This window comes from Athene noctua, chromosome 4, assembly GCF_965140245.1.
Source record: "Athene noctua chromosome 4, bAthNoc1.hap1.1, whole genome shotgun sequence".
NCBI classification, from domain to species: domain Eukaryota; kingdom Metazoa; phylum Chordata; class Aves; order Strigiformes; family Strigidae; genus Athene; species Athene noctua.
Window position 1 is genome coordinate 49816891 of NC_134040.1, and position 25644 is coordinate 49842534.

Below are 25644 nucleotides of genomic sequence, written 5' to 3' on the forward strand. Positions count from 1 at the left end.
TGCAGGGTCAACATCCATAACTCTTTGCAGTGGCTAAAAGCTGGAGCAACTCCACTGAGGTCAGTGAGTTTGCTCCAGAAGTGCATCCTTGCTGATAAGATCAGAAGATGTCACATTCCCTTCTTAGCTGCTCACTAACAGGCGCTGGGCCCTGTTTCTTCCAGCTATAGGAAATCAGTGTAGTTTCTTGACTTCAAATAGGTCAAGGTCTGACCTGAATGCAGTGTTGCCAATGAAAGCCACTGCTTTGACTTCATGGTGCAGAGCTCAGAAGACAGACACAAAAATCTGTGAGGTCATCCAGATTACCATCTGACTGATCTAAGAGGCTCTTTTGATGCCAGTAAAAGCTTTGCCTGAGTAAATGCTGCAGGATTTGGTCCTAAACTGCATGGACAAAGGAAGGAAATTGGCCTCTGCCACAACTCTGGCTGATCCAGAGCAATTCAGGAAACTGACTTCTGAAGACATTTAATCATTAAAAAATCCAGATGAGCACTCAGCAGGGTTGTCATGAATGCCAAACTCCCACTGAAACTCACAGACTCAGAAGCAACCAGGTGATTTTGGAAAGTCAGGCACCTAAAGCTGGGGAGTCACAGCAAGCTTACACCACTTCTGTGGAGATATTTTGATTCAGCCTCTCTGATGACCTTTACCAGCACTGACAAAAATTTCTGAGGAGAAAGGACACCTCTTGCTGGACTCCTTCTCAGCGAGTCACCCTCAAGCATATGGGCAGCCAAAACAGTAACTATTTTACACCCAGACCTATGTAGATGTTACTGACATCCAGCAACAGGGAAGCTTGACTCAAGGCCCAAAAGGTGAATTAATTTCTCTGACACTGCGCTGAGGGTCAAGGAAGCCTTGGGAAAAGGTGATTGTGAGGTTAAGAAACTGTCCTGGACCTCTTCCTCTGCCTAATGCTGCAGACACTGGGGATTTTCGTTGCTCCAATCCAGCATTACTGCTGTCCTCACTACCGCAAGAGTTAAGTGGAGTTTGCTAGCCGCTCTCCAAGAATAGCAGCCACAAAACACACCCAGCAGATAGGGACAGAGATACACGAATTCTAACCTGGTCTTCAGCCGTAACTTAACTCCTCCCGACCACGTGGTTTTGCTGGGCTGAAAGTCAGTGGTCACACAGTTCGGACTCAGTGGGTTGGGAGACAGGTCTGTGCATCCCTTTGCTGCATGTGTGTCCCTGTCAAAAGAAACCAAGGCCACATAAGCATTGACACACAACACCCTCAGTCCTTGTATCTTACATTTAATATGGATTTTAGGAAAGAAGGCAATACACAGATCCCAGGGGCAAGGGAGGGGTATAAGTCTCATTTTTAAAAAGTGCAAAGAAAATGGCACAGAAAGCCACGTATACCCCTTTTTCTTCTCCATGTCATTGCCCAAGCAGGCTATGAGAGTGATACTCTGTTCTACTTTATACCTAGGCAGTGCTCAATCCCTGTGAATGCCCCTCACTACTGTTTTGGAGGAGCTGCACAACACCGCAGAACTGCTTCTTGGCACACAGAAGTGAGATCAGATGCAGCATCCACGGTACAAATAAGAACAAAACAAAACACCATTATCCTGAATCTGCATTTTGGAACTCTAAATCCCTAAGTGTGGAGTTCAGGGGTTCCATTGTGGGATATGCCCTTTCCACACGTTACCACCTCATGAGAGCTCAGGGAATGCTCTGAACACACAAGGGAAAAGCTAAGAGAAAGGTCCACACAGTGAGAGCAAGAAAGAGAAGCCCTCCCCCCTCTCTACTGATATTTCCACAAAATTAGCAAACAAATATTTACCCTGCTTCATCATATGCATGCAGAAGTCACACAAACATTGTGTAACCATCTCTTCAGCTCCTTCCTTCCCCCAAGCACAGGAGAGCCTGAAACGATCCAGCATTCCCACTTGCTTCCACTTTTAACACTGAAACGCGGGAGTGATTTGAAATTTCTGCTTGCTCAAGGAACCCCCACGCTGAATAGAAGCGCGTCTGAAAAGACCCCGTCCGCGCCTCCCTCGCCCGCCGCAGGCCGTGGCCCGAGGTGCGCTGTAATTGCCTCTTGTTGTGTGCTTAGCAGGCTGCAGGCTGAGCGCACATGTCGGCATCTGGGGCTTTGGATAGCTGAGATGGCTTGGATGCCATTCCGGTGAGAGGCCAGCCGTCTTTGTGTCCGGCTCGGTCCTCCCCCACGCTCCCTCCCCAAGCCCCCACGTGCCAGGCAGGAATGTTAAGCCTCACATTGCGGATGAGATATACCAGGGAAGCGCAGCAGTACTTTCACCTAGATTAGGGAAAGCGACTGGTCCGGAACGGTCTTTTTGCTTGCCCTGCTTATCTTCATCCAAATTTTACCCCAAATCCTGCCTTAGTTGCCTTTTCTTTCCATGTGCCAAATCCTGTTCTGCTTTGTCTATGCAGCCCTCTCCTCTGAGATGATGTCAAGCCTCTCATCAAACTAGAAGGATCCTCCTCCCTGCTCCTGTACCAGCCTTGCTATACACCAGGAGCAAAACCTCCTTTACTGCAGCTCTGTGAAGTGCCAATATGGTTAACTGCTTTAATTCTCTCTGCTTACAAAGTTTACTATGAAAAACTACTAATTTTTAGAGGAGATTTCACTGCAAGATAGAAAAAAGATGAAAGCTTGCTACAGATGAGATTTAAAAATTGTACATAAACAATTTATATACAAATGGGTACACAATTTTCTAAGTAAAATATATTTCTAGCAGTTGTGTTTAGAGGACAAATTCCTGTTTAAGGCTTTGTATGGAAACACCAGAGAGATGGTCCCAGCCACAAAGAATGGCACTTCTGCCCCCACAACACTGCCCCTGAGAGATTTCTGTGACAAGGGGCCCCACAAAGCCCCTGGGAGCATTTTAAACACAGCTCAAATTTACAGCGAGGCTGCTGCGTATCATGCTAAAGCCTAATGAGGTGTCTCACTGACAGTACCGTGGCAGGATCCCATTAGAGGAGAAAGGATGTCAGCAGAGGCACCTGTCTTAACTCTGGGGCAAATCCTGACCTCCCTATTCAGGCCTCCTTTCCCACACAGGGAACTACCATCACTTACACCTCTCTATTTTACTAACGGGACCACAAAGGGCAGGTAGAGTTTGCCTGAAGATCCTTCACAGGTAGTAAGTACCATGTTGGGGTAACACTACCTTAGTATAAAGGGGAGAACAGGCACTTGGCTGTGACCATACCTCCCTGATTTGGGGTAACACTTGCACAAGTCAGAACTAGTGGGTTGCTGCTGGAGGCTGACCTAGCAGCCTTATTTGCCAAGTCGCCAATGTCTGTGGCTCCTGCTGATTTGGAGGGGCAATGATGGTGCTGGGCACTTCTGGAAAAGGCACCTGGATGTCCCAACGTGCTGCCAACTGCCACAGCACTATAATCCTCATCACAACACCAAGACACAAAGTCAAGGCGATTTCTCTAAGACAGTTCTCAGCATGCTGTTTCAGCCTGTTTGAAAGCAGATACTGACACAGTAAAAGAACACCTTTGCCATGTTTATAGGAGATGCCTCAGATCAGCAATGAACTTTCCTCACATACCTCCAGCAGTGCTCAGTTGTAACTTCCTTATTCATTTTCTAAATAGCAGACTTTGGCTCTCACAGGCTACACAACAGCTGTACTCCTGCAAGCAAGAAAAACTGCTCATGTCTTCTCTCTGGTCAGCTATCTCCAAAGTATCCAGTAACAATATTTAGGACTGGGAAATTGCCCCTGTGCCAACTACATTAAAAAGAATAATCAGCAGCCTGAGAAACTGATATAAAGGAGTAAGTGCCTACAGCTTCCCAGTCACCACAGCCTAGTGATCTTTCAGCACTTAGGGTCTTTTTTTTTTTTTTTTTCAAAAAAAACCCCCAGCTTTCAAAACACATGAAGAAAGCAAGAGACAACACAGACTAAACTCTGCTGCGAGGAGAGCTTTGTGAGTAAGTCACTTCCAAGCATTCCCATATGGATCCACACAGATCCGACCCTCACAATTGGCAGCTACAAGCAGCGGGAGGGTAAGCAGCTTGGGTGTTCCCCCTTGCACAGTGATAAACCCGTGCTTGCCAGCATGCATAACTTTGGGGTTTACCTCACAGAAACAAAGAAACGTTAATTAGTGTCTGCATGGGCTCCGGGGTTGTTGTTCAGGGGTAAGAAGGAAATGCAACGGAATTTTTCCCGAGCCTCTTAAAAAACTATAATTACTGAGCTCTGTGTGGAACGGCAGGCTCAATAAGACATTGAAAACTAATCAGCCAGCCTATAAATAAGACCATTAATCAAGCCCAGTGGGGAACAAGAGATGAGGATCCTTCCACCAGCAGAAGCACACACACATCAGGGATGGAGCACAGCAGCTCTTCAGCAGCAGCCACCGCCGGGCGTTTTGTCAAAGAGGCCAATACCCATGCAGGGGTGCCTCTAGTGAGAGCACAGCTGGCTGAGCAGGGAAAATACCTGAGGGCAGCATCAGGGCTGCAGCTGCCAGAGGTAGAGACCTCCCCCAAACAGGACCCACAAACCCATCACCTTTCCTCCCCTTGCAGTTTCCTGCCTCACACTCAGTCAAGCAACCTGACTGCTTATGCCAAAAGATTTTCTAAGACATTTCTAAATCATTTTCTAATGCAGCCCAGTCTAACATCAGGAGTGTGCTAATCTCTATAAAGATACTTCTTCAGCTGTAACATGGAAGCAGTCACTAGTGCAAAGATGTTGAGGGCCTACCTTGAGTCTTGACTGTCACCACCTACGCCTTCTCCTTAAGGCAACTGTTTTTCCCCAGGACAGCACAGCCTGATGGCTCTCTGCATCAGCACCCAGACTGCTGGGATGCTCTTTAAGGCTGGGGCTGGGTTTTATTTTGGGATGTTGCAAACTGCCTCACAATTGCATAGCCAAAAAGTATCTGTAGCTTGCAGTTCTTTTTGTTATCACATTGTTTCCAAAGCTTGCAAGTGGGAGACAGGAAATCTAGTGCAGTCTATTTAAAACTCCTCTACCTCCCACCTGAAGCTGGCAGCTTCCTCTGAAATATTTCCTTTTCTGCAAAGTTTGTGTTTAATTATGAATTGTTATTTATACTTGCTGCTTCCATGGTGCCTTTGGTATTTAATATCACATGTTAATGAGTAGCTGCACAAAGACACTCTGCTCAGCTCTTCCCTCATCTGAAAATATGGCCTGTTAGGAATTTTTTCTTGATGCTTGCTCAACAAACAGCAAAAGAACACCGTAGTACAGATTTAAGCCTTTTTTTAAGAAAAGTCTGCTCCTCAGAAATTTGATTGCCCCACAGCTTCGTTGCCTCTGCCTTGTGCAGAGAGCATCAGTCACCAGAACAAAGAGGCATCTCTTGACCCATGCGGCAGCATATCCTCTGCACATCCAGCACTGCCTTTCTGAAGCAGACACCTTCAAAATATTTCCTTATTCTTCACCACCCTCTTCAGAGCTCTTCAAGAAAGCATGAGTGGCCTTATTTTATATTAATCAACTCCCTACACAACTGGTTTGCCTATTGCTGTCACCTGATATCTCACGTCCTTCCCAAGCTGCCTCGATCCCTGCAGAACTCATGCACTCTTTTAGTAAGATACTCTGCTTCTGACCATAGATGACTCTAATCTCCTCTGGCCACTTTATCTCCTCCTGCACTGACCTCCTGTTACCTGCATACTTGAAAAGTTTCATAGCATTTACCTTAGCCTTTTGGGCTCTGGGCTCTTCTTTCTCATTTTCTTCGTTCTTCCTTATCCTTATTTATAATCTTCACATTCCAGTACAGATTGGTTTCCTAAATCAAGCCTAGACAATAATTGGGGGTGTGCACCTCTGCCCAGCAGATCCCCCAACAATTATGCCCAAACTGGCTGATCAATTTCAGCCAGGATCTGCAGAGATATTATTCTCAATGAATTAAACTCCTTGTTTCATGAAAATAGCTCCCTGAGTAATAGAAGTTGCATAAATTACTGCTCTCATTGAGGAAACGCTGTGGTGTGAGCTCAGTTGCTGGTCTACAACTCCCAGAGGAGAGAAATTTTATACAGGGAAGCTGTACAAAACCAAACTTCTGAAATTTTGTCTGCTCATAGCATTTGTTTTCCAGCACATCAGCATTACACTTCTTCTGTCTGCACTACCATCCTGTACTCTGCTTTTCTGCTTAGCTGTCTGTAGTTCCAGGTATGAGTCTATGATATGGCTGACATCATCCATAAACAGCACCTGGAACTGTTTAAAAATTATTAGTTTTATTTTTAAATTTTCCAAAATAGGTATTTTTCTAATGGTTGCACCTCTGGGAGTCACGATTACTTATTTTAACCCAACACCAGGTTTGCTGCCACAGTAATAGAAGACCTAAGTCCCAGAGGATCAAACCCCTAAATGTTAATAGGTTTAGTCATTTTTAATGTCTCATTACTTCTAAGCCCAGTATTATTCCCAGAAGAGAGGATGGAGCTTAAATTCTGATTTTTAAATCATTCAGGATCAACAGGAGTGTTTAAAACCACTATCAGAATTAAAAGCTTTCCTAGAAAAATAACTGCTCACACACTCATGCTTCTGAAATTGAGATTAAAGCAAGGAACTCCTATTCCAAGTTCTTCAGTGATTTGTAGGCACTTCCTGATATTTTTTCCCTTTGTCTTAAACCAGAACATAAGAGGCAACCCTCCTCCACTACAGAAACAGCCAACCGCACAGCACAGACACAAAAATAAGCAGCAGCAAAAGCAGAACTTGGCTCTGACCACCCTGCAGGGAGGGAGATGGAGTTAAGGCTGCCGTTTTATCCTCATAGCACCCCATGTTACACAATGTCACAGGGCATCCCGAGATCCCCAGCTCAGATAAGTGACATAAGGAAAGTGTGGCAGCTTCACCTCTGGTTATCCGCATCCTGCGGGCTACAGGCAAGCTCTCAGCAGTGGATAACGTGGAATTATGTCTCCTGTGAATGAAAATGCTGCCTCCACGACAGTCCCCCATCTCCTGGCGAACAGCAAGCCTTCCTGCCTCCTCCATGCTGTTAGGGAGAGGGCTCCCCCGGGCAGGGTTGCAGAAGGGGAGAGAGACCATGTTCACCGTGGGCACTGACATGGCATCCATCAGTGGGCATGCTGCTTTGCAGATCCTCCTGTTCCGCCTGAAGTGAAAAGACTGGATTGCTTACGTATTTCTTATTTTGTTACCTCCTGTGCCTGGTCCAGAAATAACCTGTAATCCACGTATCTGTCACGCTCACAGAATATCCTTCAGATGAAGTGGAAGTGCCCTGTGTGTCAGAGCATAAAGGCCCAGGTTCTCTCCTGGACAGAGCACATGTGGGTCTTAGCTGGTAGCAGCAACGTCTGCACAGGTTTGTTAATCTGTGTTCACAGGACCCCTGAGCCAGATAAAGAGCCAGGACCAGCTGGAAATATGTGGACAAAACAACTTCTTAGTCAGAAAAAATCTCATAAATTGAACTGAAACTTCTCCTTGGAGGGATGCAGTTTGGAATAAAGTTTTTGCTGGGAAAAGTCTCTCAGTTCTTGAGCAAAATCTCTAGCCTGCCACTTAGGACACTCACCTGAGAGGGGGAAGAGCCAGGTTCAAGTCCACAGTATAATAAGGCAGATGAGGAATTCAAGGCCATTTCATGGACACTTCAAAATGCAACAGGCTCCACCTGTGGAAACCCCTGGAAGGACTTTTTTATCTGAACGGCAGAGCAAGACAGGTTTTGAAATCTCAGTGAGGCTCACTGAGCACAAACTTGGGGCCAAACTAGGTATTCTTCTCAGAGTTCTGTACCAAGATCCAAGTTGCAAGTAGAAACAATAATATCCACATCTTAGATTCAGATGGTTCAGTAAAGCTCAGGGGAAAAATCCCATATAACCCAAAACTGCTGCATCTTCTAAGGAACAGGACTAATTTTTTTCATATGCACCACAGCAATCCATACTAGTAACTGTTAGGGCAGGATTACTAGAGCTTATCTCCATATAAGCCAATCACCAAAAGGGAAAAGAAGAAATTTTCCAGGAACAGTGCAGAGGTAGTTTGTGCTTTTCTGAATGCACAGGTCATTGCTTGAAGGCAAATTAAAGGGCTAAGAAATTAAGGAGCTGTCTTAGGATGGCAAATTTTAGATAGATATATCTCACATTCAAGCACTCATCACTTTCAGTCTAACAGCTCCTATGCGGTCATGCCAAGCAGGCGGTATTTCAGGGCAAAGAAACACAGAGGGTCAGAAGTCACTTGGAATTAATTCAGACGCACAGCTTTCCTTCTAGAAGGGCTCTTCACTTATGCAACTTCAACTTAAACAGCTTCAATGAGCACTGACCTTCAGGTCCACTGAGAAAAAACCTGGAGAAGGGAGACCGCATTTTGACCGTGCAATACTGTCTAGTTCTACTTGTCCAGTGTTTTTCTGGCTTTCCCTTTCCTCTGAGATTGGATGGGTTTTATTTGACCTGACCTCAATCCCACAATCTGGCTGCGCTGTGCTTGCACAGAGCCCACAAACACACAAACAAGCTGCTTCGGCGCCATACCTGTTTGCAAGCAGAGATCTGAAAGGAGTATTCGCATTCATTTGGGTTCCTCACTTCATTCGGTATTGGCCAAGGGATCTTTGAGAAAATGAACTCCCTCTTTGTCTGTGAGAGAGACCTAATCCTCGTTTTGCCCTGGAGGATTACTGGGTACTTAGAAAGGCACTCACATGCACATTTTTGGTTTGTGCCAGCTGCATTTGGGTTCACAATATGTAGCAGTTTGCTTTGGTCTTTAGGTTTGACAATAGGCATTCCACTGCACCCAAACCTCGACCCCAGAGACTGCCACCCTTTTAAAGGACACCCTAAATAAATGCTTTCTGAAATGTGGGCCTTCCCCTGCTTTGCATGAGTAGTTTGCCTGCAGACAGTGCATGTGAATTCAGCGTGCAGGCAGGCAGCTGGGCATGTAGCCCTGAAGTCTTTTCTTGTGATGCCAAGCCAGCGGCCAGAGTGCACGGCTCCCTGCCTGGTCCTGCCAAAAAAGACCTGGACCCTAGCTGGAAGGAAGAACCTGTAGGGCTGAGAAATTACCTTTTATCCCGAGTCAAATTCTGGCTTTTTGTAATAAAAGTTTACAGTTATACTCAATTATAGCTTACTGTTTGTGCCACAGTACCACCCAGAGAGCCTGCCTGTTCAGGCACTGGAGCCCACCATTCCTGGGTTGTACACACTGATATAAAATAAAAGGTCATTCCTTTTATTATAGGAATAATAATTCCTATAGTAATTCCTATAAAATACCCGTGCCACAGCACCAACTCTGTGCGTAGCTGGGCTTTTACTGTTGTCTGTGCACAAGGTGTGCTGGCCACTGGCCATGATTTTGCTTTACCCACCAAGCTCAAGGAGCCTTTCCAGCCTACTGGTGTTCCCAGACAAGTAAAGCGTGCTCTGTGCAGCTCTGACCCAAATCTTTCCAGGATCATGGCTTAATTCTCTAAAGTAGTACTTTGGGATGTAATTCAATGGGAGTAAAGGACTCTCATCTTCAGCTGGTGTAAATTAGCATCGACTTGAGCAGCACTCTGCCTGCTCAGGGGAAATCTCACCTTCTCAGGAGGTGAGACTTGAGAGGTTATACCTGCCGTGGTCTGTCCAAAGGTACCATCACAAAAAGTGAGGTGCAACGCGCCCTGCATCCTGGCTACTTGTAAGTGAAATGCTTTCCTGCACCTTTTGCTCAGAGAGTTTTAACCCCCTTGGAAAACAGGTCTACCTACTTATTGTGACGAAACAAAAGTAAAAATTCAGATAAATTACATTTTCATTCTATTTTACCCCAGGACTAACAGGAGTATCTATAGACTTGCTCTTGACCATTATTGAGAATCTCTTGAGTTTCTTCAGAAACATCAAGTCACATTGGCCTTTGGGGATGCTGTGGGATTTACTTAGGGAATCAGAGCATCACCCTTCTTCACAGTCAGTTCAGGACCTGGAGGCCACTAGGAACAATCTTTCAGACCTGGCCATAAAAGATTAAGATCAAATCTCCCTGAGGTGCAGAAGTGCTCAGATCAGGTAGTCAACGTGCCCAAAATGAAGACAATGTACTACACAGCTCATGCAAGCAGAAAGATCATTAACACATCTGTCGCTTTAAGGATCATGACTACAGCAGACTGGTAAAAGTGTTACCTTTACAGGTTTTGGGGTATCCCAACAAAGTCATTCTGTATAAATTACAACATTTAACTTTTCTTACGTAACACAAAACAAAGCACAAGCCAGCTCTAAAGGACAAGTGTAAATGAAAAAAAAAAAAAAAATTGCAGCTCCTACAAAGAAAGGTAGCGTAAGAAGTAAGCAAAAGTCAAACATATAAAATAAGGACCGGTTTTCATTTTAGGATTAGAGAATTCAAACGATTCCATGGGAAAAGAATACAAACCCTCCATGGTGAAAAAATACTTATGTTCACAGAGAGACACTCAACAAGCAGAAGATACTCTTTTTACAGAATTACTCTTTTTACACTCACCCTTCAGAACAGTGATATTTTCCAGATACAAAAGGACCATCCTAGGGAGGGGTCTGAATGTCAGGCAAGACGTGTCCCATCTGGGACCTGGCCATGGGTTGCAGACATGAGACCTGAAAGGCAAGACTAGCCCTCACTGGGAACCTTTTCTAACAGCACACAGGAGCTGGGGCCAGACTTGATCTGCTAGTGCAGTGGTTTGCGTGAGCACTTCCTAATATGTTAAACGCAAAACAAACTAGGTCAGTTCAGACCAGCAATTTAAATGGTTTAAAGCTAAAGATTAAGGGAGTGCTTACATGAACTGCTCCAGTGGCAGATGGATGAGATCTCTGGCACTGATGAGCATGTGAGAGCATTAATCTCTTCTGCCAGCACAGCTGGATCTCCCTTCCTGGACTGTATATGCATTGGACGTTAAGGAAAACATCTGAAATTTCACCCTAGCAGCTCTCCTCTGAGAATATGGATGCTACTGACATGCTAGAACAGTAGTTCAGCTGTTTTTTGAAAAAAATCGGTCTCAGTGGTTGGTACTGAGTGAGTGATAATCTGAGCACCTATTCTGAAGGGGCTGAAGAAAGCCCCATATTCACATTTGTCACAGGCATGGTGGACATTCAGCATTAAGAACTGACTAAAGTCTGCAGCTGAGTTGTCTCTGCTTTCTAATCTGATTATTTTGCAGCGTTTCCTGGTATGCCAGATTTTAATTGCAGTAACTTGAGGGGTGGGGTGCATTTTACAGGTTTAAATCACCTTCATGGGTGTAGCAATGCCTAATCCCCAATATATGAGCTACTTCTTATGAGCTGCTTCTCCATCCCACTCACCCACTTCTTCCTGAACAAATTCCTGAATCTTTTACTCAACACAGCACCCATTTACTTCCTCAAGACTTCAGCAGAAGATTTGCTCCAGTGTGAGATTACTATAGATTGAGTAAGGAGATAATGATTTGGTCAGCTGCTTTACAAAGCAATCTCTGCAGTACCTGCAGCATCATTTTGCAGAGTTAGAGACTTGTAGCTCTCAGGGACTGTATAGAAAAGCAAAGAGAAAAATACACTTACTATAGAACCCAGCTATACCTGTTAGTTGTCCATCCACCTCCGAGGTAAGAAATGCTGTTGTTGGTTCATCATACCTCCTCTGCACCATGTTAACTGGACAGGTCCAGTGGAATGTACTGGTCCAGGGAGGGCACAAAAATAGCCTGGCAACAGCGGAAAGACTTGAACTTTTCAGGTACATATGGAGTCCACAGAGTGTGGTATAAGCACCAAGCAAACAAAAGCCTGCTGAATACAGCAGAGTTGCAATCTGGCTGATCACCTCCTTGCATTTTTATTTTTAAAGAGTTCAGGGAGTTTGCTGTGGTTACTGACCCCTGCAGCAGTGATATCACAGCTTTTTTATAGTTTCAGCCATAAATGCAGTTGAAAAACCAATGTGGGCAGCGAAGTCCTCGGAAGTGAAGCCACTTGAGTTACAACAGTGTGCCCAAGCTAAGGCTCTGCCCTCTGAGCATTTTGTGATTCTCTAACTTTCAATGAGAGTGCCCAAGGTGAGATCTAGAAATGCTGGCTGCTAAGCTAAAAAATAAATAAATACCTGTTTGTCACTCAAATTATTTTTAGCATCTGCCAGAGATGAGAGCTATCTGACAAGAGTTTGGAAAAGGATGAGGACTGCAGCTATGACAAGACAAGATGATGAGAGAAGAACCCTTGGCCCCTCTTGCCTGGTGCTATGCCTCAGTGCATCCCCACTGTGCTCACACAAACCACCAGCCTTCCCGACTCCACTCCCACCCAGCAGTGACAGAGGCCCCCGGCATCTGCGGCTCCTCCAACAAAAGGCAGGGCTACTCTTGCCCTGCGAAGCCAGCTGGAGTGTGGGGCAGTGGGGGACCAGACACCCTGAGCCCAGTGCCCACGGTGCAGGAAAGGCGGCCTCACCACGCCACTGCACATTCCTGCCACAAGTAGTGAGGGATATGCCCAGGGGATGTACACAAAGCAGCTAATTTTAAAAAAGAAGCGGGAGGGAGGTGAAGAATAGGGAGGACTGTAAGCAACAATAAAGCAATTATTCCAGTTTCGGCAGGCTGGGGAAGCATTGTAATGGTGGAAAAGACAAGTGGTCTCAAGTCTCATGATTAGCACCAAACAGAGATGGATGAGAAACTAACACCAGAGGCACAAAAATCTTTGCAGTTGCCAGCAGCTGGGTCTCAGCCCCTGGTGGGATGCTGCCTGTCTTTGCACAGCACAGCTAAGTAAAGAGTTAACTTGTCTCTGCCTGCATAATGAAGTCTTATACAGCCTACATTAGAAACAGGATTAGTAACATCATCACTGATACATGAACAACTGCTAAGAATGAAGAAGTCATGAATGTTTTTCTTTCAGAGGATTGGATAATGTAGAAATTTTGGGCCATTTAGAAGCATAAATAGACCTCTGCCTGCCTCCTGCTGAAAAGATACTACAAGCATCTTTCTTGTACACAGCCCTATGTCTTGGAGCTCTTCTATGTGCCCTGCCAACAGGAAAACTCTTTCCCATCACCTTGTCTACTGTGTTTTGGTCCGACGATCCTGAGTCCAGACTCAGATCAGTCCTTGGGCTCAAAGCAAGATCTAACGTTGGGACTTGGGATGTTCTACTGCATGCACTGCAGGGCTGAATTTTAATGGGACTTTCCTCACAAGACACTTAAGACACATCTTAAAAATCCACCCAAACCCACTCTGTTTGAAACAGTATGAACTGCTTTTCTTAGAGCAGCTCCAAGCACATTAAGAAAGCACGGAGGAGATGTCCAACCACTGTGGCACCAACTTCAGGTCTTCCACAGCTAAGCAGAAGGAGGCCATTTACAAGTTAACAAAAGACAGCTCACATGTAAATTATTATTCCCCAATGTGAACACGAGCACCTACTCAAAGGAAGCTGCATCTTTGCTAGGGACATGCTGTGATCTGTAGTCACAGTCTGGAAACCTCTGTTCTGCTTGGCAATAGGAAAAAGGAGAGAAACATATCCACAATCTCAGCCTCTCTTCATACGCAGGACATGTTATGACCACCCTCATTAAAGAAAAAACACTCCAAAATTAAGTCTTGGTGCAGCCAGGCCCAAACACAAATTGTCATTTGAGTGAGAAGTGCCAAACTCTTTCACAGAAACCCAAATCCTATTAAGCAGCCATCAGTGTCAATATTTATTCCTCACAAATCAGGGACAAGTAGCCTAACAAACTGTGTCAGACTGAGCCTGGTGAGTTGGAAGAGGAAGGGGATAGCCTTGGGGAAAGGACATGACATTAATCAGCATCACCCCTGCAAAATCCTTGACAGAAACAAGGTAGTAAACTCATTAGCCACTTAGAAACTAAGCTCCTTTTTTGCTTCGTACAGTGATAGCCCACAGTTTCCAGCCTGAAGGTTTGGCATCCTCACAGCAAAGCCACTGGACACCATAAAATCTTTTTCTTTCTATCTACCTCTCAACACCTCTCTCTTGCCCAGAGAGGCTTTGCTGGCTTAACTGCTCTCTTACCTGATGCAGAGCAGCATCGTCCTAAGGTCTGGACCACAGTGCATTAAGCACTCAAATTAGCATAAAGTAAGAGACCTCCCAGGCAAAAGATGTCTGCACAGGAAGACAAACAAATAAAACGATGATTTCACAAGGCAAGCTCCTTGGCTGCAAGAGCCACTTCAAATGTTGCAGCTTCTCCTTCTCCCTGCGGACCATTCCTGCCCCTGGGTGGTGGTATACACCGTCTCGTTGAGTGTGCTAACAGCACCGTGTATGCAGCTGCACCGCAAACCAGGGAAGGGAACCAGACCAGCTTAACTTCTGCTAGATGACTCTGCTGAAGGTGCTTGTGCCAGAGCCTGGACACAGACCCAGCTTTCCTCTGCACCTCATCACAAAAAGGAGTTCATGCTGGGTGAAACACAGTGATGGTGCCAGGTCTTTTGACTGATGTACCTCAGTGAAGATATTTGGATTTGTATTTGCCCCTTGCTTGAGATACAACCAAAATTAGGCATTTGCTGATATGTTGTTGCTAGGCCTCCTTTTATCCCTGCATTTTTTCGTTTCTCTTTAATGCTTGATACTCTATTCTTTGTCCTCTGTACCTGGGATCTAATAATCTGCTTGGAGCAGCCAGGACCAATACATTCCTTTAACAGACAAAGTGCCGCGGAATCCACTTAAGAAGAACTTGTGAGCTGCGTAACAATATGGTTTCCTTCTCTCTGTCTAGATGGGAAAATAGAGTATTAAGACAAATACACTCCAGGCTTGATGTTTCCATCAGGGCTGTAGCTTAGGTTTTAGAGCTATGCCTTATGGCACATATTTGCTCTCATCTATCCAGAGAAACTTAAGCTGCCATAGCATGATCAGGATGCAGCCATCTCATACAGGGGGCCCTGTCCCCACTATAACTGTACTGTGCACTGGCCATCAGTTATCATCACGCACTTCACTTAAATTAGTCTGAAATGGAGTCTGTCTCCAGCCTGGAGCCTGTTTGTAACCGCAAAGGAATCTGTGCCCTCTGTAACACACGAGACGGGATCAGGTCACTGCTGGAGAGCACTTGGCCTGGCTATTTTTATTGTCTGCCCAAATACTTTTCTTCAATGCCGGTTTAAGTTACTGAAAGAATAGAAAAGATGAGATTTTTTTTTTTAAAAAAAGCAGATACACTGATAATCCATAGGAACTGTGTCCTTTTAACTTTTGGACATTTCTCAAATCTTTGTCCCTGTTGCCAGGATGCTAAAGGCATTCTGAAGTCACAACATGATGAAATCTAAGCAGGGTGAAGTGGGCTGGTTTCATTTTCATCAGATTTCTTTCAAAGGCACAAATTTACCCTTCTGATCCTCATCCCTACTACTAGAACTGAGCTGATACAGCAACTACTACTACATCAAAAAACCCTCTTCCATGAAGAACAACTGATGATTGAAATTCTTCATGTTTCTTTAAACCCAAAGGACAGTGTCACTAATTCAAGCACTGCTGCAACTAGAATGTAAAGGATTAGAGAAGTGGCTCTCATCTAAATAGAGGCAAGCATGCATCACAATACGGTTAGCCAAGTTTTTCACTCAAACTTGGTAAAAATCCCCCTAAATCATCGCTTTCAAACATACACAGTCTTTTCTTATGTGTCTCTTCTTCCCACCTGGGTATCACAAAGTTTTAGATATTTATATTCTCCTGCAACTTTGGGTACTTTGGAGTGAATCATCTATTTTCCACACAACACTTGCCAAGAAAATGGAAATGCTTACGAAGACGAGCATGCAAATCAACAGTTTGCATCCTTCTTGATCTCTCTGCAGGACAGATGACCCTCAGGGAACATGCCTGTTGCATCCACAAGAGAGAGACAGCCACAGTGACAGGAGAAGGGTGACCCCCTCTCTGTTTGATTGCTGCTGTCAAAATGAGGGACGCTGCCATCCTGGAGGCTGTCAGACAGGATGACTGAGACAGCAGGAGGCTGTGAAATCCTACTTTTGGAGTGGAGTCAGGGCCTGTCTAAAACTGGTACAAGAATTAGGGAAACACTGTCATTGTCTCTCCCTTGGTTTACAGGAGTTTAGCTGAGCTCTACGTATTGTTCATTCGGGGCAATACACTTTATCCCCACTGTGCAGCTTGCTTGTATGCCCGGTGATATAAAGGTAGGCTTTGTGTGGCAAAACTCAAGACTCCCAACTGCACTCTTACAGGAATCCAGAGCACAAATAAGCTTCCACTTGGGGACAATCATGAATAAGCATTTGTAATGGGCAATTAGTACTTCATTTCAAACGTCTGACCTGTCACAGATTTGGGGCTAGGTCTGCAGCTAGCAAAAATCAGCTTCATTTCATTTCCATGTCGAAAACAGGCTTTCCTTCCCAGCAACCTGTGCATCTGATATGCTGTGAATAGTGTGGCTACAGCAGGCCTGATCCTGCTGACAATAAGTCATTCTCTACTCCCACATCCATTAAAGTCAGCCAGCTTGCCACTGCGAGCATCAAGAACTCATCACATCAGTCCTACCGAAACTCATGCTAAAGGTGAAGTCAGCCCACCCCAGATTTAAAATTGAGCGTGTGTTGTTGAATTGAGACCCTCAAAACAGGGGTTCAGCCTTCATCTCCTACATCCATAATGCCATTCTAGAAGCAGAGGTACTGCAGTCTTCACCTGAATGTCCAAAGGCCAGACACTGAGCTGTGGTTACCAAACACCCAGTGCCAGCCACAATAACTCATTGTCTAAACAAATATTAGCCAAGCTAGAAACACTGGTGGGAATCACGCAGGGCGAGGGAAAAGTGGTATTGCATTATAAAATACCCTGTTTGATATATCCAGCTTATTTATTTACTTATACCACCACTAAGGTGAGGAAGCCCTGGAATCGACCAGGCCCCACTGTGCCAGATGTTCTGCAAACACCACAGTGAAGGACAATTGCTCACTCAGAGGGCTTACCAGTGAAGTATGGTCCACCCTAACTAAACAAATGCAGGAAGGATGTTTTCCCTGTCACTGCTGTTCCCTCAGCACCCTTCTTGAGTCCATCTGCTCCCCAACACCGAGTGCATCCTACTGCAAGGAGCACAGCTTTTCTCCCATTGTTGCCAAGAGCTAGGCCACTACGCAGAGGGAGAAGGGCTCTACATCACACTGCTTTTCTTCTCATAAAAAATCCAGGGTCTGCTTGTTTGCCAGCTGCTGAACACAGGGACATCTGATGAGGCTTTTGGATGCTGCAGAATCACAGTTTGCCTGTCTCCCAGAGGCAGGAGTCCCACCTGCTGCGGTAGCAGCCCTCTCTGCAGAGCAATGCCAAAGAGGCTGGTGCTAACTGCATATGTAGTGTGTTGGCTTCTTAGCAATGTTTTATACCTAAACTTCTGGCCTGCCGACCCCTGGAAGAAAAGCCTCTGTGATTATTAAATGACATCCTGAACTTTCCCATAAAAATTACAGTAATCCTTATTTCAATCAAACTGAACTTCCCTCTTTGATTTAAGAGCCACAGGTGCCAAACACCATTCAATATGGGTCAACAAGCTCTCGATCCTCTAAATCCCCGTATTACGGACCTGCAGGAGCACCTCTCTCTCTCCCAAGTGTAGGCTGGCCTGGACTTCATCTCTTTTAGCCAAAGGAGTTTTAGGGCATTGATTTTTCCCTAACACTGTTCCTGTTAGAATCGAGGAAAACCTCGGCAAGCACCTAGCAGGACCCAAGTCAGGACTCTACTGCTGAGAAAATACACGGGGATGCTGAGATTCAGTCCATTGCTTACTGGGCAAAAGAGGGCAAAACATGACTGAGGTTTGGGATGAAAAATGCATATGCTTCAGCAGGTGATGCTGGTGTTACCTAATGGGCAGGAGGCACTGAATGGATAGAAAATGTAAGGTGGATATAAGCAAAACAACATGCAGAGGTCAGTCTTTAAAAGGCATTATAGCAGGCAATGAGAAAAGGGGACCTCTGGGCCTTGTGGGCAGAAGCTGAGGAGAAAACTGGAGAGAAGGCAAATAGGTAAATGAAGTCTGTGTGTCATATTCCTCCCAAATTTACAAATAAATGTACTGGTTAATAAAGTTTCATTTGAATATAATTCTGCTCTTAGCTGTTCTAACAAGTTTGTGGGTCATTCCAACCAGGTGATAAAATTTCTCAGCTTCTGTCCCAGTATCTCATTGCAAGGTGCCTGCCAGCAGAACCACCTCCAAGAACACTACACTACTTACTAAAACATGCAACAGCCACGCGGCGCCCGCCAACAAGAAACCTCCTGCTGCTCAGATGCCCAGCAATTTCCTCGAGAGAAAGTGCTGTAAAGGGACTCTTCAAACTCCGCAGCCCGCGGCCAGCTGCAGCAGGGGCAGATGGGACAGTTCAGCGGTGTGGTCCTAGAGGTGTGCACGCAGTCAGGGCAAAACGATGGGGTTTAAATCACACCCGCAGAAGCCCGCCGAGCAATGAGCTTTCACGTGTAGACAGGGGGAAGCACAGCACGGCGGGGTCTGATCCTACACCCCTTCCCTCCCTGAGGGCTCCCTCCCAGCATCCACAGGTTCCAAAAACATCAAACATGAAGATCCCACCTGGAAAGGGAGGGGGGCGACCGCCTCCAACCGCCCTCCCCCGGGAGGCTCCGCCGGTACCAGCCGGGCTCCGGGGCCGCCGCCCTTTGTTAGCCCGCCCTGCCCTGCCCGTCCCCGGCGCCTCTGCCCTTGCAACGGAAGATCCCCAGGCTCCCCCCTGCACCCCGGCTGCCATGCAGCCCCCTCTCCGGCCGCTCCCCGCGCACCCCCGCCGCCGTGCCCCCCCCGCCCCCCTTGCAGCCTGCTGCCCGCGCATCCCCGGCCGCCGTGCCCCGCCCGTACCCCGCTCCCCACTCACCCCGGCCGCCAGCCCGCTGCCCCCACCGACTGCTTCTCCGGCTTCGCCCTCGGCAGCGGCCGCACTCACCGTGCCCCGGGGCGCCGGTAGCTCCCGGCAGTGGCGTTGCCGCGCTCACAGCTGCGCCGGGCGAGGGCGCCGAAGCCCGGCGGCGGCGGCGCCTCCGGCCGTCCCCGGCAGGTGCCTCGACGGGCAGCCCGCCCCCAGCACCGCCCCGCCGGCCCCGGGTCTGCCGCGGGAGAAGCGGCCTCGTAACGAGGCGGCCGCAGGCAGGCTGCAGCCTGAAGCCTCTTCCTGTGAGCTCTTAGTGCGGGACCCCCCCCAGCCCGCCCCGCCTCCCCTCAGCGCCCAGCGCGGGGTGCGGGGCCGAGGCAGCGAGGCCGAGGGGCGCCCCGCAGCTCTGCCCGCCGCATCTTGCCGCTGCACCCAACCGCCACCAGCTTTTTATGGCCGCGATGGCTGGGCACAAAATCAGCAGCCTCACGCTGCAAAACTTGGCGGGGTCCCCAGCTCTCCCTCCCCGCACGGCTCCTCGAGGGCTCTGCCACCAGCATGAGCTCCCGTCCGGTGGCGGTGTGCAGACCCCGGAGACCTGGGCTCCCCCAGAGCACTGCCATCCTCTCCCTGACCTGTCCCGGTGAACGTCCAGTCCCACCGTCCCATAAATCAGATGCCGTTGGGCTGCACTCGAGAGCGAGTGTCACCAGGCACAGCAAGCCACGTTAACGCAGGGGTGGCTTTAACAGCATCTGCTGTCACCTACTTGGTTTGTTTCGTACAGGACATTTAATCAGCAAACGAGCTACATTAAATTAGTTTAAAAGCTACATGAAGCTGAACTGTCTCATGAATGAAGATGATAAGCGGAGACAAGACAAATAAACACTTGTCATTTCTCATATTTGCCATGAGTAACTGAAAAAAAAGCTCTTCAGGCTGTGGAATGATTTATGTTACACACAGGGGAAAAAGTTAAAGCTTAAAGCAGGAAATTGTATTTCTAATGCCCTGTTCTTGGCTGGTATAAAATGAGCAGAGTGCTGTTACTGAGCTGAGCTGGTTTATGTCTAGGAATTAAAGTGGCCAGACTTCGTGTTGTGGAAGTCTTCCTGGCTGAAAACTGCAGGATTTCACTTTCCTGTTCCCCGTGATGACAGATTTTGCAGGTGAAATTAAATCGGTTTCTACTTTTTCTCCCAGCCACTTGCCATGCACCTTCCTGCCCTTTTGATGCCTAACCCTTCCTCTCACTTTCTGCACTGTATCCTCCTTTAGGATTCCTTGGTTTTTGTCCAGTAGCTGCTTCCTCTCAAGAGGTCGCCCCATATTCCCCCTCCTTCTTTGAATTTGCACACAAATGCGAATACAGCACCAGCTCCTGACACTATGGCCTTGAACACCACTTAACTCCAACTCCTCTGCAGGCTGCTGGGAGCACCAGAGAGCCAGGCAGAAGGAAGACGGCAAGTCTGGGGTGGGAACATGATGCATATTCACTGAAGGAAAGAAGATATCTTTTGACCCCAAAGAGGTGACTGAAGGAGATGCTGGAAAAGCTGCTCTTCACAACATCAGTATCCTGCCCATAATGAATCTTTTATCCATGAATGTCCAAAGGCCATCCAAAAGTATTCCTATATTATAGAGGGAGAAATTAATATTTATAGAAGGAGGAAAAGGGATGTGCCCTTTGTTTGAGTGGGAAAGTATCCCACTCCCCAATGTGCTCCTCACAAGAAAGAGGCACTGGCTTCCCTGAAGCTGTTCATTCACCCACTGTTAAGCTATCATAAAAGGTTACATGGAGAGTTTTATTTCAGTTCATAAGTAACTTATTCTGTCTTAGCTTAAAATGGTTCCTGTCGGTCTTATTTGAACTAAAATATTCTACTCTCCCAAAATAATAAAAGTGGTTTAATGGCCTTTTGCATAGGTACATCTGTATCAGGTTAAATTATGCTCAGCCAGTGCTACTTTTCATGCAGACATATGTTCTCTCATAACCACCAGCCTAAAATGCTTAATGCTTAACAAGATGCATAAATAGTAGAGCCTGTGATAAACCAGAATGTGAGATGCAGACGAAACACCTGAGGTGATGTTATAAAGGCAGTAAGCGTTAGCTATGAGTCTTAATTATGAAACCCATCATGAAGCGGCACCTCTCACAGCAGAGTAAGTACCGTTTCCCATATTTTTTTCACTTGTGCTTTCCAGTGAAAAATATATCTGTCTCTATAAAATCTGGCATGTTATCACACACCTGGATGTAGCCCCAGTTTGTGGTGACTTTGAGCATGCTACACAGTTAGCACGGCCATCACAGTCAGATTTCCATCGGGGGACAGTAACATACTACTCCTGTGCATGTGCCTAAGAGGATGCACCATCAAAATGGATTCATCATTTCAACATCTCTAAATCGCCATTTTATGACATGAAAGGTCAGGTTTTGGAAACAGGATTAAACAGCCTGGTAATAATGGTGAGGAAAGATTACTCAGGTGACGCCTGCCCTGTGGTTCCCTTTCCGGGCAAGGGTTGCTTTCTGATCTGAACCAAACACACCCACCGCCCAACTAAAAAGCCAACTGCTTTATCCACAAGTCAGCATGACTATCTGCTGCCAGCAGAGCTCCTGCCTGCAAACGTCATTCAGTTAAAGGCATGACTGTTACCACTCCCGAGCGTGATTTCTCTCTCTGACTGGAAAGCTACGTGGAACACTGTATATTCCCACGGCATATACAGTGTATGTCACCTGTTCAGGATCATTCCATTAGGAGCCAGATGGACCCTCAATAATTTGCTTCATGAAATGATTCCAGATGGTTTTATTGAGATTTTAAACTCTTTAAATATACTTTGCATCTTGGCCAGCAACTCTGAGAGATAGCAAGTGGTAAACAGTTTCCCAGAAGTTACCAGGCAATGAAACAAAGTCCTTTTTTGGATGTAATCATAAAAGCTCATGAACATTTGTCCTTCTGTGATAAAAACAACAACAAAAAAATTACCACCTGTAGCATAAACCTGAGGCTCCCCATAACCTTTGAGTATTTATTTAAGCATTATGTACTTATGATAGCACAGGTACTCACCCTGAGGCAGATGAAGGCAGCTAGTCCAAGTGGGAATTAACTATGAGGGATCATAACAAGCACATACTGCTGACAAAAGGAAAGCTTCAACCCAACTTCCAGCCATACCCCCCTGGAATGATGACCACAGCTTGCCTTCTAGACTAAAAAAGCATGAGTCAGGCAAACATTCACGCTGGGGAGCTGAGGTGCTGCTGGTAGCTCTGGCTGCTGGACAGCCACATCTAGGAGGTGCTCAGTGTCCACAGCTCACCTTGTGTCTCCTTCATCAGCAACACTACTTCAGTTTTGGGTTGGACTGCAATATCTTTCTAAAATGCACAGACCGTTCTCCTACAGGATATAACCAGGGGAATGTGCTGACCCCCTGTACCATCACTGGACCAGTGCCCTGCTGAGTGGTGGTGGTGGTGTGTCCTAGCTACGATGCCTCATTGGCCTTACACAGCTAAACCCATGCTGCTTACATCTAAAGCCATGTTCACATCTTCCAGGGTGATACCTGCTCCTTCTGCCAAGTGCTAGCTTGGAAAACTGCACTTTGGCCTTTGTGCAATTCTCTCCTGATCCTGCTTCAACAGAAAAGTGATTTTTCACCACATGGTCAGAGCAGCCCTGGATGGCGTGCTGTCCTGTACATGCTTAAGCAGTCGCTGTGTCACAGGGCAGTCTGTGTGCAGGTCAGCATGCAGAGTGGGGCCACCTCTCGGCACAGCTCAGCTCCCACTGAACTACCTCCATAACTTTTTCTAGCAGGGACCAGGCTAAATGCTGAGCTCAGCGCTTATTGTGGAAAGAAAAGCCCTTCCATATAAACAAATGAAAGAATATACATAACAAAGCATGATTTCTCCACCCGGTGACTCTTGTGACACCAGTATCAAATGATATATCCTGCAAGGTGTAAGAATCAGGGGGAGGACTCAGAGGGGGTTTTTTAACATTTTTTGCAGGATTTTGGTTTCTTGCTTGCTGTTTGCTTCTGATGGCAGTTTAATCCTATTTAAGCACAAGAGTAGATATCATACAGTCTCCTTCAACAAACTACAACCATCAGTACAGTGGGTTTTCCTCCGTCCTGCTGGCGTTCTCACTGCCTTTGAAAATGTATGTCCTTTGACTTAAAAGAAAAACTGAAGAAACTAGAGCTGGACTCTAGTTGGCTTTCTGATGTCTTTCCCCCAACTGTAGCAAGTTGCATTAGAAGCTGAGCAAACTATGGCAGAGAGAGATATGAGTACGTGTTCAGTGAGTGCCCTTCTCACTGCCCCTTCCCACCTGGCAATGGCAGGACTCAGATTGAAAGCAGGCAGGCAATTTCATTTTAGCTCCCATATCACAGCGAACAGCTGGTGTATACACTGCTGTCATCAAGCCCTGGAGTCTGCCAGCTGGATCTGGAGCAGGGGGAGATAGCCCAAGAAAAGCTTGTGTACACACCACCTTGACAAGCATTTGCTGTGTTTGCCTCTGGGAGTAGATGAAGACGCCCTAGGGCTATGTTTGCACCATTCTTGCAAATAACTGTTGGGAACCAGTTGCAGGAGCCAACACAACTAGAGCTCTGGACAGTAAGGGGAGAGCTGACCCATGGTGGTGATGACTTGAGGGTCAGGTTACAGCGGCCCACTTTGCATGCCATATATTTGTTCACTGTCAGTGGCCACTTTAAAATAAAATCTAGCATTCTGGTCAGTGGACCACACAACACAAGCTGCACACCTTGTCAAATGCAGGTTAGGGGCATTTCTAAGGGTCATGGAGGCTTTCAAGCTATTACCTGCTTCCGTTCATGTCACTGATGGACTTGGTAATAGAAATGGAAGAATAAACACAGCATGTTTCCTCGAGCTGAGGCTAGTGTGTATTAGCAGGATCAATGCATGTAAGTGGGTAAGTGGGTACAACTGCCCTAGACCTGCAAAGCACTCAAGCACATTTTTCAATTTGATGCCATGAATAACTCCACATACCTCCTGTTCCCCATGTATTTCACCAGAGATGACAGGAATACCTGTGCTGTGGGGAAACATGTATCTAGGAGATTTTATCTTTTTTCTAGTAGCCACAAAAACCCCTTCCAAATAAACAGTAAAAAATCCAAAGGGAAATAAGTAGTAAAAGACTCATCGTCAGAGGACCGACAACAAATTAAAGAAAGATACAGGGTAACTGGCCAAACAAGAAAGCCCAGGTAACACAGAGAACGTGAGTGCCAAGTGCATTTTGAGGAGGCTATATTCACCCCGATGCACCTGGGCCCTGCATCATAGCAAAGCTCAACAGTGCTGGAGCCAGCTCCTGTTCTCCACCTCCCTGGCCCCAGGCTTCCTGGCGCCTGGAGGCCAGATACTGCCATGCTCCATGAACAGCATGCTCCCACGGCACTGGATAACTGAGAAAACTTCCTCCTTCCTGTTTAAATAAAGCTGCGCCACATGCCCACGTGGCCCCAGCAATGGCACTGGAGGAGCAGCATGGCACTGGAAGAGCACAGAGCCCCAGTTCCTTGCATTCCCTTCATCCTGCATTCCCCTGCCTCCCTGTCCTCTTGTTTCTTGCAACACAAGCTGCTGGACACAGAGCTGGGCTATAGCTGGTTCACAGAAATGGAAAAAAGATCTTATTTGAAGGATGAAAGGACAACGTCAAACGCCCCAAAAGGAAACTGTCTTGTGCCTGTAATTGATGTCACTGGCTTGCTGGCCAATGCAGATGCCAGGCCACAGTAAATTTGGACCAGTCTGTGCATTTGCTCAGGCAGCTGGTGTGAAATGCGAGACCTGTGTCACGTTTGCTGGTGGAGGAAGGGAAGGCGTGGGATGGACAGGGGAAATTAGTTTTTGAAATAAGACATGGGCTGCACTGAAGAAGGATGATTTCCTTTGAGGAGTTTTTTGCAACACTGAGCTGCCCACAGACCATGAAGAGCGAGAGCAAGTTGGGGCTGGAGCCAGAGCTATCAATCGGAGGATAGCAAAACTCCAGGGGAGGTTCAGGTTTTGCAAAACGTGCCCAGTCACCCTTTAGATTTGCAAACCTGAACCACAAATTGTTCAGAGTCAGGACTGTTTGAATCTAAGCCCATAAACCTGGGAGAAGTTTAGAGAAAATCCCTGTCTTGGCTCATCTCCAATTCAAATTAACTCCTGGAAGGTGAGGAGGTGTTCAGATAAATATCAGAAACTGCTCTCTAATGGGTCAAGGCTGTTTTTTCCAGTGAACAAAAGTGATTTCTTTTGGAGCTATGTTATACTGCATATCTCAGACTGAACTTAAGATAATTTTGAAAAAAATGAAGAAGCAAGGAAGTCCAAACACTGCAGCAATGAACAAAATCTATTATTACATTTTCTCATGGAGGCTTCTCCCAAATAAAACCTGTGAAAAATTGGTTTAAGATTGAAATGAATCTGAATGCAAGAGATTTGTAAGGAAGTTCACTGTTAGGTCAAGGGGAATTTGGAAAGAAATTACATATTCACATGTG

The 25644-nt window shown here is 46.4% G+C and overlaps 1 protein-coding gene across 8 annotated transcripts in view; it reads right to left on the reverse strand.

The window, feature by feature from the left end:
* SHROOM3 (shroom family member 3) overlaps positions 1 to 19716 on the reverse strand; it is a 51947-nt gene extending 32231 nt beyond the window's left edge. For 2 of the 8 annotated variants that reach the window (XM_074905285.1, XM_074905287.1), the window contains exons 1-2: positions 19054 to 19166; positions 1081 to 1209 (exon numbers count right to left, since the gene is read on the reverse strand). The gene's annotated coding sequence lies outside the window, so the exon portion shown is untranslated. Of the gene's footprint in view, positions 1 to 1080; positions 1210 to 1819; positions 2065 to 10595; positions 10771 to 18755; positions 18802 to 19053; positions 19228 to 19682 lie in introns of those variants that run through there. The other 6 variants (XM_074905291.1, XM_074905290.1, XM_074905292.1 and 3 more) reach the window with 6 other exon arrangements.
* Positions 19717 to 25644: the final 5928 nt, after the last annotated feature.